Here is a 14,766-nt window from a genome sequence, read left to right as displayed (position 1 = left end):
GTCTAACAGGTGTTTTTATGTCTTTTAACAGTATGCACGGTGAAGTATTTTTATGTCCATGACCTCATTTGGTCTACAACTCAGGAACACAGAGTAGATGAATTGCGAGTTCAACCAGGCTTCTTTCACAAAATTACAGACAATATATCTAGTAAATGATGACATCAGAGTTAAACCTATTGCCTAGAACTTTTAGAAATAACATCGTGCTACCTTAAAAAAAAAGGTCAATTCAGAATACATTGTTTAAGAAACTGATAGAAGAGCAAAGCATCATAACTATCAAAAAAAAAAAAAAGAAAAAAAGAAAAAGTATAAAGAAAACAGAAAAGGGTCCAAAGAACCAAGCAGCATAGGAAATGACTTGTTTGAGTTCTACTACGGAAAGCAACAAAGACTAATAACCTGACATGGTATTATTTGTCAAGGAGACCCACTAGACACTTAGCGGCAGGTTGATTATATATTTCCACTGAAAAGGGGGCAATGGTATTTACTGATAAAGGTGACCACCTATTTCAGATGTGGTCTTGATTTATTTATTGGCTCACAGAATCTTGTGCAGCATCATCATCCAAGAGCTCAAAGAGTCTAAATCACCAACATAGGATAATGTATAACATTTTCTTTGACCCAGAAGCCCACAGAGTAATGCCATGACCATGTGATCCATTGGTCCTACCAATATTACATCATCCAGAAGCGAATAGTTTATGGAATGTCCTTTTAAATGAGAAGAACAGACACATGGATATTGATTTCTAAGTACTTTGTTCCACTTGAATCCATCATGGCTCAATGGGGAGATAGTTGATTCCCAGGCAGGGAATAGGAAAGTACAAGATGATCCATAAACTTTTTTTTTTTTTTGCCATATAGGAAAAAAAATGCACAAAAAATGATGAGTATGTGTCCAAAGGCCCTGGAACTAGCTTGAGGGAAGCTATGCTGGTCCAACTAGAAGAATACAAGTATCAAAGTGAATAATGAAAAAACAAATGAAAAAACAAATGAATGAGAGCTTTGGATTACAGCACACTGAATAAAATATAAGTCCATGTATACAACCATAATATAAATAACAAATTTTAAAACTAACTTAATGGGATAAAGAGAAAGCTCCCTCTTGAAGTGAATGCCTGTAAATAAAAGTAAAAGTAATGATGGAAAGAGATCATCACAAGTCGTACTTTGGCTATCACCCTAACAGTAATGATACAAGTGGCATGTTTAATAGAAGCCAAGACAGTTGGCAAGTTGATGCTAAGTATAATGGCCTACTGTCAGAATACCCCTCCAGACCAAAGTGGGAAAGAAGGAACACGGTGAATTTATATTGATGAAAATGTGGCAGACACCAACTTGCCCAGGTAAATAATTTTAAAATCAGCAAAGGATAGGTCAATGTAGTGTACCTACTAGTGTGATGTGCCCAGAAGAGCATATCATCATTTAAGTATATATTCCTGCCAAGAATGAGTGACCAGAGTCTGATCAAAAGAACATTTCAGATGAGCAAATGTGAGGACCATCCTACAGAATGAAAAATCCACACTCATAAAGACTGTCAAAGACGGGGCACCTGGGTGGCTTAGTCAGTTAAGTCTCTCACTCTTGATTTCAGCTCAGGTCATAATCTCATGGTCCTAAGATTGAGCTGCGCTGTCAGTGCAGAGCCTGCTTAGGATTCTCTCTCTCCCTCTCTCTCTCTCTCTCAATAAATAAACAAACAAACTTTAAAACAACTGTCAAAGATAAGAGGGAGGGAAGGACTGTTCTAGATTTAGGGCCACTGATAGTTAAGACAAATAAAACGTGTGTTCCAGAATAAAGTCCTGTAAGAGAAAATGAAACGTTGCCAAGTGAGCAAAATTTAAGTGAGAATGTTGGTTCAATTGTAGCATTTTGTCAGTTTATTTTCTGCATGAGTGGGTTGTGTGATGTCAATAATTGAGAGTGCTCATGTTTGGGGAGGATTCATATCAGAGGACTTAGAGCTGATGGGGCAGTATGGTGTATGTGTGTGCAGAAAAAGTAAAGGAACAATGTGATGAACTATTACCAGTTGGGAAGTTGGTGAGAAAGATGTGGCATTCTTTGATTCTTTGCACTGTTCTTGCAACTTTTGTATAGGTTTGAAACAATTTTGAAACAAAAAGTAATATAAATTGTTTTGCACCAAGAGGTCAAACCAAAAATTAAGTTAAATTCACATGGAAGGAACGAAAGAAGGAAGGGAGGAAGGAAGGGAGGAAGGAAGGAAGGAAGGAAGGAAGGAAGGAAGGAAGGAAAGAGAGAGAGGGAGGGAGGAAGGGAGGAAGGAAGGAAGAAGGGAGGGAGGGAGGAAGGAGGGAGGGAGGGAGGAAGGGAGGAAAGAAGGAAAAGAAAGAAAAAGAAAGAAAGAAAGAGAGAGAGAGAGAGAGAAAGAAAGAAAGAAAGAAAGAAAGAAAGAAAGAAAGAAAGAAAGAAAGAAAGAAAAGAAAGAAGAAAAGGAGAGGGAAGGAAACATGGAAAAAATGGGTTAGTCAGATAAGAACAATCTGTCCTGGAGTTTTGACACTAGAACATCATTGATGAATCTATTAAAAGTGTTGCTGTGGGTGTGCCAGCAAAATCCAGATGTAAATGGGAAGTAAAGAAGCAGAGCACATGAAAAAAAAATGTTTTTCTGCAACTTGGGAATAGCTATAGGGCTAGAAGGAATGCCAATCTGTTTGAAATGAGAAAGAAAGGGACCATATATGGAGAACAATGCAAATTTAGATGAGACCACATATATATTTGGGTAAGAGATAAAATGACAACTATAACTTCTAATGATATATAAACAAAGGGTCCTATAAAATACAGAAATAGTTAAAGGTTATCAACAAGTTAAAAAAAGCTCATTCATTACCCAAAATATTATGCTCTCTTTATTTGAGAAACTGAAGAAACTAAGTCTATGTGTTTAGAGACAAAATAAAGAGACTAAAGATTATCATTCTGGAAAATAGTGATGTAAACCGTATTAATTATTTATTTAGTCCATGAATAATGCTCTAGTATTAGTTTCAAGATAATCACCTACTACAAATCTGAAGAATTTGTATAAAGATACTTGACTTATGGCCTCTACACAAATAATTTACTAATATATCAAAACTTCCCAGATCATCCATTCAAGTTAAATGTGGATTTCAATTTTTCCAGTCACTCATTAGTTTTTAGATAATTAAACACTAGGATGTGTGAGTTGGAGAGAAGTATGAAGAAGTAAATTCTGTATCTTGTACTTTCAAAGGCTAATAATATAATAATAATAAAACAAAAGACATATGCCCAAATAATCACACAAGGTGTCCCATGGTAGGAGGCAAATAGAGTGCCCAGTGGCTTCAACAGTAATCAGTTCACCTGCAGCTCAACTTACCAGGGCAGACTTTTCAAGTATTAGATCTGGTCTTCCAGGGGAAGGTATGAGTTTTTAAACAGAGGCCATCAGGGAAAATATTTTAGTTGGAAAAGAAATTGCATGAACATGACAGGGACAAGACTGCATGGGCTGTGTTTTGGGAGCGATCAGTCAACAGGTTGAGAGTTTAGAAAAAGAGTGGGAGATGGTTTTGGAAACACAGATTAGGGCCAACTGTGGGTGACAGAGGACCGTGAAGGAAGTTTGGGTTCTGTCTGTCCCAGCAGAAAGTCAGGGAATCATGCAGTGTGTCCTCATTGGTCCCAGGACGCAGGGAAAGGTCCCACACTCTTAGATAATCACACTGGCAGGCCTTCAACCTTTGAGCCCCGAAATGAAAGCAACCCTTTTAGGCAATGGAGACCTGGAGGGTTTACTTTGCTTGCCCTTCATGCCCATCACCACAGCCTCCACATTCCCCCTGGCCCCCACAGGTGCTACTGCTCTCCTTCAGTGAAGCTGTCAGCTAGGGATGCTGGGGGCAGGGTGTAAAAGGCTGAGCATTGCTCCCGGCTGCCATTTTCCTCTCTGGGAGAAAGGCACTCCTGTCCCACTGTTCTTTGGGCATTCTCTTCTCTCTTGACCACTTCTGATTCTGTTTCCTGGTATCAGTTATTAGCTTCTAATCAATATGTGCATAGCTCCTTCTCATGGTCTAGTTGTCCTTCCCACAGGCACCTCTGCTGTTAGCCCTTCTGGTTCTTGCTTTGCATTTCCTTGTTCTTTCTCTTCCTTAAATTTCTTGCACAAGCAAGTTTTTTACAGCACAGTCCTGTGTCACCGGTCTATGAGCACACTTCTTTTCCTTAAGGTTGAAAAATTCGCCAATCACATTCATTTTCTGTGCTCCTTGAGTCTTAGATTAGATATCTCTGTGTGGCGTAGGGAGCTTTTTACTTATTTCCAGGTTTGGGGCTGTTGAAGTTGACTGAGGCCATTACATAAGTGGGTCCTTTCTGAAATTGCCCCAGCACCTCAGGAAGTTGTGATTCCCCTGGGTGAGAGCTGAGGCTTATTCACTTTCATGTTGTCTCCAAGTTCTGGTGCTGCATGTGGGTTTATTGGATTTCACCTCTCCGTCACAACCATTCTTCCTCTCTTTTTCCAACTCCCCATCTTCCACGACTATCCTTCACTGACTCCCTTTGAAGCCCCAACTTCTAGCACCTATTGGGAGAACAGTGATATCCATAGAAATGTGCTGTCTCTGGATAATCTACAATGGTGCCTGAGAGGTGGTGCTGACCGTGAAACGTATCCGTGATCGACCTTCACAGTCTTTTCCTTCAATGGAGCTCTGCTTGTGCAGAGAGCCATGTAGGATTCTTTTTTCTTTTTTTTACAGTTTATTTATTTATTTTGAGAGAAAGGCGGGGAGAGGGGCAGAGAGAGAGGAGAGGTGGGGAGAGGGGCAGAGAGAGAGGGGTGGTAGGTAGAGGGGCAGAGAGAGAGAATCCCAAGCAGGCTCCATGCTGTCAGCTAGAGCCAGAAGCAGGGTTCCATCCCACGAACTGTGAGATCATGCCTGAGCCAAAATCAAGAATCGGAAGCTTAACTGACTGAGCCACCCAGGTGCCCGAGCCATGTATGATTCTCTAAGATGCTCCTCAGAAACCTCTCTCTTTAGATATGAGAGGTTCACATCCAATTACTCTATTCAATAAGTACTTGTAAAATTTATATATAATTTTTTATCTGAAAATTGGTATACCAATTGGCACTTTTGTAAGTACTTAGGATGTATTGGGGGAAAGAAAGAAAGAAAGAAAGAAAGAAAGAAAGAAAGAAAGAAAGAAAGAAGAGAAAGAAGAGAAAGAAAGAGAGAAAGAAAGAAAGAAAGAGAAAGAAAGAAAGAAAGAGAAAGAAAGAAAGAAAGAAAGAAAGAAAGAAAGAAAGAAAGAAAGAAAGAGAAAGAAAGAAAGAAGAAAGATCTCTACTCTCATGGACCCTACATTCTACAGGGAAAGGCAGAAAACCGAAATTAAAAAGGATAAATCAGTCAATTGTGCATCATTTTACAATATGAAAATAATTGTAGAAAAAAAAAGAAAAAAATAGATGTGATTAAGGCTAGAGAGAGCCAAGATTTCCTAGCTTTGTAAATGAAGAATAATCAGATAAATTACATGTTTGCAGGCAACTTATTTTGGCATATGATGCAAGGGACAGCAATGGGAAGGATCAAACACGGAAGGAAGGAAACTCAGTCCAGATGCCAAGCCAAGTGCCTTCCAAAGAGTCCTGTAGAGCAAATGTCAGCATCGTCCACTCAAGGAGCCCGTGGAGGGAACGCTTGGGCACCGGCTCCGTCACACACTGGAAAGGGACGTTCCCTGAGATGTGGTGTCCCACACTCCCAAGTGCATCTGCACAGTTGAGTTGGGTTGCACCTGTTTCTCAGGATGAAGCAGAAGGCACGCACCAAGAGTGAAAGTCGCAGACACACAGTGCCCTCAGATAAAGCGGCACCCAGCCGGTTGCCACAGCAACGGCTGGAGCAAAAGGAGGGGGAGAGGAATCTGGCCATGCCCAGTACACTGGGATTGTGGAGGCTGTGATTTAAAGGCGACGGTTTTGTGTGTCTCACTCAACAAGGAGATGTGATCAAAGGCTTCAATTAGGTAAGAGAAGTAGTGATACAAATACACAGAGGAAGAGATTCAGTCGGAGGCGACAGCCCGCACAAAGGTTGAACGGTTTTGATCAGCAGCAGGGAGCCTAGTGAGGTTGGACTTAAGTAAATCAGTGGGTGACTTACTGGCCAGAATGGGGCCCTACGAATAGGGTTCTGATCAAATAAGGCTCTGTTGGGCTACTGTAAGAATTTACACTTATATTCTGAGTGAATTAGGAAGGCGGTTAAGGCTTTTTCAGATAAAACATAACACGGGTTTGCCTTATTTTAGAAATCAAACTTGAATCTTGAAATAAGAGCAGATTCACATGCAATTGTTACTAATAATACAAGAGATCTTGTCTACCCTTCGCCTAAGTCCTCTACTATCAACATCCTGCAAAACTTATACGATATCACAACAAGGATGATATGCTGCTTAAGAGCCACTGATTTTATTCCTATTTCCCCACTGTAATTGCAGTCATTTACGTGTGTGTACGTCTGTGCATTTAGTTCCACGCAACTTTGTCATGAGCGTAGTCAAGGTACAGAACGGCTCTATCGGCACAGAAATCCCTTGTATCACCCTTTTGCCATCACACCAATCTCCCTTACTCCTCGTCCATCCCTCGTCCTGACCCTTGGCGACCACTCATCTGTTCTCCACTTATAGAGCTGTGTGATTTCCAGCATATCGTAGAAGTGGAGTCATGCAGTGAGTATCCTCTTGAGATGGCATTTTTTCTTTCTTTCTTGAATTGAGCATAATTTTCTTGAGAGCTGTTGGACAGCACGTCAACCCTGCATCGATGGGCAGAACCCCATACTATGGCTGTGTCCCGGTCTGTTTACCCATTCGCCTGTTAGCGGAAGTATGGGTGCTTTCTAGGTCAGAACTATTATGAATAAAGCTGCTCCAAGCATTCATTCACAGGTTTTTGCATGAACATGAGTTTTCGCTTTTCTGGGATGAAGGCCCAAGAGTGCAACTGCTTGGACATATGGTTACATGTATGTGTCTTTTGTAAGGAGCTTCGAAACTGCTTCCAAAGAGGCTGTCCTATTTTATGTCACCACTATCAATGTACAAAGGAGACAGTTTCTCCGCAGTATGTAGTGTTGTTGCTGTTTTTATTTTACCCCTTCTGATTGGTGAGCAGTGATGTGTCACCGTGTTTTTAAAAACGGGGTTATGGAGACATAATTCAGAGGATTTTGTCAGTGCTGCTTTATTAAAAAATCCTTTTAAATATTAGAAAACTAATCGCTTTAAAATGAAACTTTGTGAAATGTTGCCACCTACATCAGTGTCTACTGCTTAATTTCATTCTGAAATACCATACAGATATCGCCTAAAGGAATAAACTATATAGAGAACAAATGACTCTCCAGTTAGACTTATGTGTCTTCATTTAAAAAGCTTTAATTAAAAATCTTTATGGATTACGGTAGGGACATTATATTCTGAAACATTTCTTTAAAAGACGTTGATTTATGGACCCAGGTTGGGATCTGAAATGAGACTACACCAGGAGGGGCAATTCACTGAAGCATCTGGTCATCTGATTCTAGTGCAGTCTCCAGGCTTTTAATTACGATCTAATAGTGCAAACGGGGATTCGGATGGACTGTCTACATGTCAGATTTGCAGTAAGTGAACAGAGAAATAGATGCATTCTCTGCCTGAGAAATGTGAGAAGTCACTCTCAGACATATTAAATGTCCTACATACCTTATCTTATCAGATTGAATCCTGCAGGATCAGAGAAAATACCATCAACCCACACTTACGATATGCATTTCTACCAACAACTCCCATGCTTAAAGGCAAACAATTTTCTAACTGGTAAATTTTCTGGTTGTCATTTAATGAGGGAGCCAGTGGCATGGTTTCCACGACACAGCTGCTCTGGAATGCGTTTTCATAATTTTTTTATTCTATCTTGCAGATTCCTTGATGGCCTGAGAAAACACTGCTGACAAATTTTTTTGTGTGTACTTCTGAAATAAGACTGTATTTAGCATTTTCCTGGCTACTCCTCAATTTTACCTGGTGTAAATATGCATTAAGAAAGTGAACAAATATCTTAAAATATCCTCGAAGGAGCCCTGAATAGCAGGGGTGTTAGGATTTAATAAGTCTGAAGAAACTGGTCATCACATAACTTTGATCAAGAGAAATAACATGGATGGAATGTCTTTGACATGCTAAGTACTGCCAGTAGATTTTATACCTAAAAGTACAAACTCACTTTAACTCTTATGACCTCTTTATTTTTATGTGATGATGCATTACAGTGAAGTAAAAGTATTAATGAGAATAGGCTCCTAATGTAAGGAAATATAATGATATCCCCAGTTTTAAACTTGGAAACAGCAGATGCCATTCTGAGAAATTCTGCAAAACCATATGTAATGCTTAAATAAGTGAAAAAAAATTGAAAAAGCAAAACATAAATATCATTTGTATTCTTAAGCTTATTTGTTTACTTGGGGGGGGGGCAGAGAGAGGGAGAGAGAGAATCCCAAACAGTCTCCACAGTGCCAGCGTGGAGCCCAGTGTGGGGCCCAAACTCACGAACCATGAGATCAAGACCCGAGCTGATAGCTATACTCAGATGCTTAACTGACTGAGCTACCCAGGTGCCCCAATGTTATTTGTTTTTTACATTAAAATAGACCAGTGGAAAATTGTTCCATTAGAATATTCCCATAAGTCTTTTCATTACAAATGTTTCCTTAGACATTTGCACACAAGAGCCATGTTTTCACTTTTGAACTCGGCCTTCTACTCCTACGTCACTGAATAGTGATATGTATCTGACCTCTACCAGACCAATCAAGTGACTTCTCCAAGTGTTTGTAAATAGAATGCAGTCTGCTGATTGCTTGTATGAGGAAACTTCAGGCTGGTTTCCTTCCAACTAATGATGGAAAATTAAGGGTAGACCACTTAGTAGGACAGTTAAGGTTTTATTGTTATTATTGCTATTGCTGTTGTTTTAGTGTTTGTTGTTTGTTTTTCTGTTTAGGGAGCTGACTTTCTAGGACATCCCAGCCCACTCGACCTAATCATATATAAAACTAGTCATGAGTATGTGTCTGAAATCTAATGCACTGATTCATAACCCTCATTTTAAATTGGAATCATCAAATGATCTTTACAATCTATCAGCATCTGGGCAGCACCGGTGAGCAAGTTTAATCTCTGAGAGAAGTGCCCAGATACCAGTACATTTTAAAAATTGTTCAGACAATTCCTTTTTGAGCACCAGTGGCCTAGCCATTGATTTGATGGTCACTTGCAAAGTGAATGGTAAGTAAGTGTGTGAGCATCCCTTTTTGTGCCATCAAATATTATGTTGGCCTTTCAGAAAAGGTATAAGAAAATACTTGATGCAGGTTAAAGTGAAAGAACAGACCAGAAGATGCATGTAGCAAGCAGTGGAAAGGATCAGACACGAAGGGAGAGGAAAAGAACACAACGAAACAAAGCACCAACAGGAGATATGGTACCCTAGAAGTTAAGGGTAAAAGAAAGGGTTGATTTTACTGTGAGGTCAGGAGAAATGAGAGTAACTTTCCAAGTTGATTGGACTGATTCAATTAACTCAGAACAATCTGATGCAGACAGAACCTGGCTGAACTCTTGGGCAAGGGGGCCCCTGCCCTGAGCTCCATGCTTTGAAGAGCCCCACACATTACAAATGTACTTACACAAAGGGGATTCAAAATCACATGAGCATATCTGTCCCTCAGAAAGTGGCTGGATTTGAGTGTAGACAAGGCTTTACGTAGGACAGCAGTGCATTCATCCATCATAACAGGGACGAGGGAAGTCATGTGACTAGGTTAACAGATTTGCAGTTAAAAACCTGTGGAGGTTTGTTTTCTGATTGCTTTGGGTTTGTTTTTAATGAAATAATTAGTAAATGAAGTAATCATTAAGAACCAAAAGTACTGAATGTTTCAGAGCTTCCATAACAAACGAACTAAAATTTGCTTCAAAACTCCATGCTCTATTAGCATAGTCACTGAAGAATCGATAAGAATGACTGAGAAGTCACATATGTAGCTTGAAAGAGTAGAGCCAAAAAATACAGGCCAGACTGATAGGGATCAAACCAGGGGGAATGTCACATCTCTCCAGCTGGCACTTCCCAGGTGATGCCAGGCTTACCTGTATCCATTTGTATAAGGATCATTAAGCTTTACATAAAAGGTGAACACTGGAAGATAGGACATATAACCGTCACGAGAGGACCCAGTTAGTCTGACTACAGTATCAGATTAGTAGTGCTCTAGTGAGACAGAATTCTGAAAGGAACAGAGACTCTAGAGAGTAAATTACAATGATACTATAAAGAAGGATCATCATCATCATCATCACTGGAGAAAAGAAGAAAGGGAGAAGTTGGGGTGAGGAGGAAAAGGAGGATGATGAAGAAAGAAGGCTGGGTGGCTGAAGGACTGCAAGAAGGAAAGCCCACCTTTCTGCTATACCATCCACTCTGCACCGTTATTTGAGAGAACAAGGGACTTACTCTGTGTTTGAACAGGTACTCTGCTGAGACTATTGTTAGAACAGTTCACACATTGGAACACTCCAGCAGTAAACATGGAGCGAAGGATCGTTACGTTAAAATCTTAATGAGTATTATCCCGTTCCCAAAACAAAATGATGTGTTTGGTCCTATTCTGATGTCCATTTTACAGACGGACATTAGAGAGCTGGATATCTTCCCAAGGTTATCTGCTTGTGGAAACCGAGTTTAGAATCAAGAGCTAATCACGGCCAGGTAGCATCGGGATGCCGTCCCCTCCCATCTAACCATAGACCGGTCCTGCAGTTAACTTCCAGAGAGAGAAACCGGGAGAAGAAAAATAAATAAGCACTGGGTTTTTTTTGACATAGAAACACTGAAGAAGGCATAAGAACCTACAAAACAAGGTGGATAAAATACTGAAGGCAAACTGCCTACCTTACACTGTGCCTGAAACCGAGACCTGCTTGCACCTAATGTGGCTCTCTACCCAGATGCATACACAAATAACCACAGGCCAGTCAGAAACACTTGTGAACAAGTGTTTTCATTAAAATGTATTCACCTGATGAAACCTTCTAAAGCCGAAGAAAATGAGAGCTGAGTAGAATATACAACTGGGAACAGTGACAATGAAATGGACTATTTTGAAGAATAATTACTTATGATAATTTAGTTTAACACAATATGTTCCATCAGCAAATATTTTCATAGGCATGCTATTATTTATCTTCTCTGAAATGCCTGTCTCATTGTAAGTATAAAATAGTCAGATATATGGAGTGAATTTAAAGATTAGCAGTTAGATGTCTGACCTTGAAATTTATAGATTATAGACTGTTGAAGGTATATTTTAATTTATAAAAAAAATGAAGTATTTCAGACACCTCTAAAGCCAGTCACTTCTCATATACAATCTTACTATTCCAAAGAAGAATGTGAATAATAGGTCTTTAATGAACATGACATTCTTAATACTTAATAATCATAGGTATATATTACATATATAACAATTTATATTAAATCAAATAAATTTTTCTAGTCCCTTAACTGGATGACACTAATAGCAAGATATAAGATATTAAAGTAAGTGCCCGCAGAGAAAGAGCATAACAGAGGAGGTACTGAAAATATTAGGCAAATTCATTTTCATTTACAGGATGCTTTTCAAATTTGTCTCCTCATTTATGTATAAATGGAACATTTTGTTGACTACGGAAATAAATTACTTTCTATTAAGTAATATTTCATTACTTAGCAAATATAATCTCCTGTATCAAATTTGCAGGTTTCATAATGTTCAAATATATAATGTAAACAAGAAGACAGCCAAAACATGATATTCTAAACCCTTAAAATAAGGTGAAAATAATCTTAGATAGAATGTAAAATTTAACAGGGTCAAATACAAAGTCCTCATTGTCTCCTTCCTCCCAACTTGTTCCTAAATTCTGAAACATCACGTGCCCTATTGTACAGTCTGGATAACCTTACATGTCCCAGCCTCCTGTCATTATATCAGGAATACACTGAGGAGCCATATGGATCCATCCAGAGGCAAGCCTGTGAATGTGCAGTGAGAGCAGAGAGATACTTCCAAAGTAACTATATTCAAACATGTAATCAAGAAGTAACCATCAGAGTAACCTCTCTGAAACTCCTCAGTCCCTATGGCCCGCCCTCCCTGTCACTGCTCTTTTAGATTCTGGTAGTCAGCACAGGTGTCTGTATTTGCAACTAACTTTACACAATTTAAGAAATTATTATGTAAAGAAAATTAAAAAAAAAACAACAAGAAATTAAATTTGATAGCCGTCACTGCGAACAAATTTGCAAGATTCGGGTCACAAAATTTGTGAGATAACATATAAAATGAGAACATTTCTATGCTAAGCTACTGGAAGCAGAGAGTAATTTAATATGAGTATAAATAATAAAAATACACTCCAGAGGAGTAGGCTAATTCAATAATATATTTTACAATCTCTAACAGAATGGTAAATGTATTTATATCTATGGAATTAGTATTGTGGAAAATAGAAAAAGAAAGTGATTAGTAAAGAGACAGCAAGAAACATAAAGACATATAAAATATGTGAGACAATAAAAAATATAAAACTGATAATAATATAGACAATGTAATACTAAATATGATCCCTATGATTATCAGAATCATTTAGGGGCACTGGGTGACTCAGTCAGTTAAGTGTCCGACTCTTGATTTCAGCTCAGGTCATAATTTCACCATTGGTGAGTTCAAGCCCCACCGGGCTCTGAGCTGACAGCAAGGAGCCTACCTGGAATTCTGTCTCTCTGTCTCTCTGTCTCTCTCCTCTCTCCTCTCTCCTCTCTCCTCTCTCTGCCCTTCCCCCACTTTCTCTCTCTCAGAATAAACTTAAAAAAATAAAAAATATATTTAAAAAATCATTTAAAAAACATAGGTCATGCACTTTTCAAGAACATATGTAACTTTGTCCATAGCTGGCCGTATGTCGGTTTAGAAAGCAAACCATAGATTAAAAAGGAACGCTATTGTTCAGTGTATGCTCTCTGACCCTGGTGGGAAAAGAGAACGGGCAATTAAAAAAAGGGTGAGGGATCTTGAAGCATTAGAAAAAAATCAAGTTATTTCTAAATGACCAATAGAACAAAATAAAAAAGGAGTCACAAAAGTTAGAAAACATTTTAACCTGAATCTTAATAAAAATACATTAAAGCCTATACATGTAGGTAAACTGTTGTTTAGAAATCAAGAGCCTTAATGTCAAAAAGTTTTAAAATCAATGATCTAAAATTCCATTTCAAGAATCTCAAAAGGAATAGGAGAGCAGATTTAAGCAATAAAGCGAAATAATAGTAGAAATCAATAAAATTTACATCATAAAAGAGAAAAGTGAGGAATAGTTTTTGTAAATATTAATTAATTTGATAAACCCAACTAATACTGTTCGAATATAAAATAGAAACCATGGGTACTCAGCTCAGTTGGAAAAGCATGAGACTCTTAATATAGAAAGAACCCCACCTCACAAAAATCAGGCATACTACAGATACTAAGGAAATATCATGATCAACTTTGAATCAACGAGTTTGAAAGTGAAAATAAGATGACTAAATACTTTGAAAAACATAACTTATAACTTTACAAAAGAATAGGTAGATTTTAAGATAATTTAATATGTTAATAAAATAAAATTGGTTATTAAAAACTTTCTTAGAATGAACAGTTCAAGCTCCAGCAACTTCATCAGGCATTTTACCAATTTTGAAAAGTAATCCAATATTGGGGAAGAGGGAAAATGGGGGATGGGCACCGAGGAGGGCACTTGTTGGGATGAGCCCTGGGTGTTGTACAGAAGCCGATGTGACAATAAATCGTATTCATAAAGAAAGTAATCCATATTATTCAAATATTTGAAGAGGACAGAAAAAGGGACATTTTCCAACCCATTTTGTGTAAGTTTTAACCTTAATAAATCAAACATCAAATCCTTAATTCAAATCAAATCCAAAATCTCAATATCAAATCCTGACAAGGACATTGCAACAACAAAGGGCAGATTCCTCCATGATAAATATAGATGTAAAATCTTGACCAAAATATTGCAGATCAAATCTAGTGATGTAGAAACTCAAAACCCATCATGAGAAATTGGAGTGTATGGCAGGAATAGAAAACTGTTTTGACATTTGAAAGCCAATTGATATAATTTAGAACATTAACAGGAAAAAAGGGAAAAAAATAATGTATTCTTACCTCAACAGAAGTGCTGCTGTTAGCATTCATTGTAGGGAACTTCTTTAATATAATAAATAGGTATCTGAAAAGGAAAAACAAACAAAAAAATACTTCAATGATTCATAATTAAGGATTAATTAAATCATTTTCCCTTGGTGGGGGGAAACACTTATACACCCTATTGCTATTTCTATCTAGCATTATATTGGATATCTTTCCCAGGGAAATAAGACAAGCAAAAAAAAGAAAGAAAAAAAAAGAAGAAAAAGAAAAAGAAATAGAAAAATAAGCATAGGAAATAAAAAACATATTTTTGGAGGCTATGATTGACTACAGAGAAAATCCAAACAAACTATACACTAATAGTAATTCTATTAGTAATTCTATTTATAATTAGTAATTCTATTAATAA

General features: G+C 38.0%; 1 long non-coding RNA gene across 1 annotated transcript in view; it reads right to left on the bottom strand.

The window, feature by feature from the left end:
- Window positions 1-14,491, bottom strand: part of LOC128777095 (uncharacterized) — a 294,727-nt gene extending 280,236 nt beyond the window's left edge. Inside the window, exon 1 of the long non-coding RNA XR_008422315.1 lies at window positions 14,373-14,491. This is a non-coding gene — a long non-coding RNA (uncharacterized LOC128777095). The remainder of the gene's footprint in view (window positions 1-14,372) is intronic.
- Window positions 14,492-14,766: the final 275 nt, after the last annotated feature.

This window comes from Panthera pardus, unplaced genomic scaffold (assembly GCF_024362965.1).
Source record: "Panthera pardus isolate Hobbes unplaced genomic scaffold, ASM2436296v1 HiC_scaffold_15, whole genome shotgun sequence".
NCBI classification, from domain to species: Eukaryota; Metazoa; Chordata; class Mammalia; order Carnivora; family Felidae; genus Panthera; species Panthera pardus.
The sequence above is the reverse complement of the archived record's forward strand: the minus strand, read 5'-3'. Positions and strand labels throughout refer to the sequence as shown.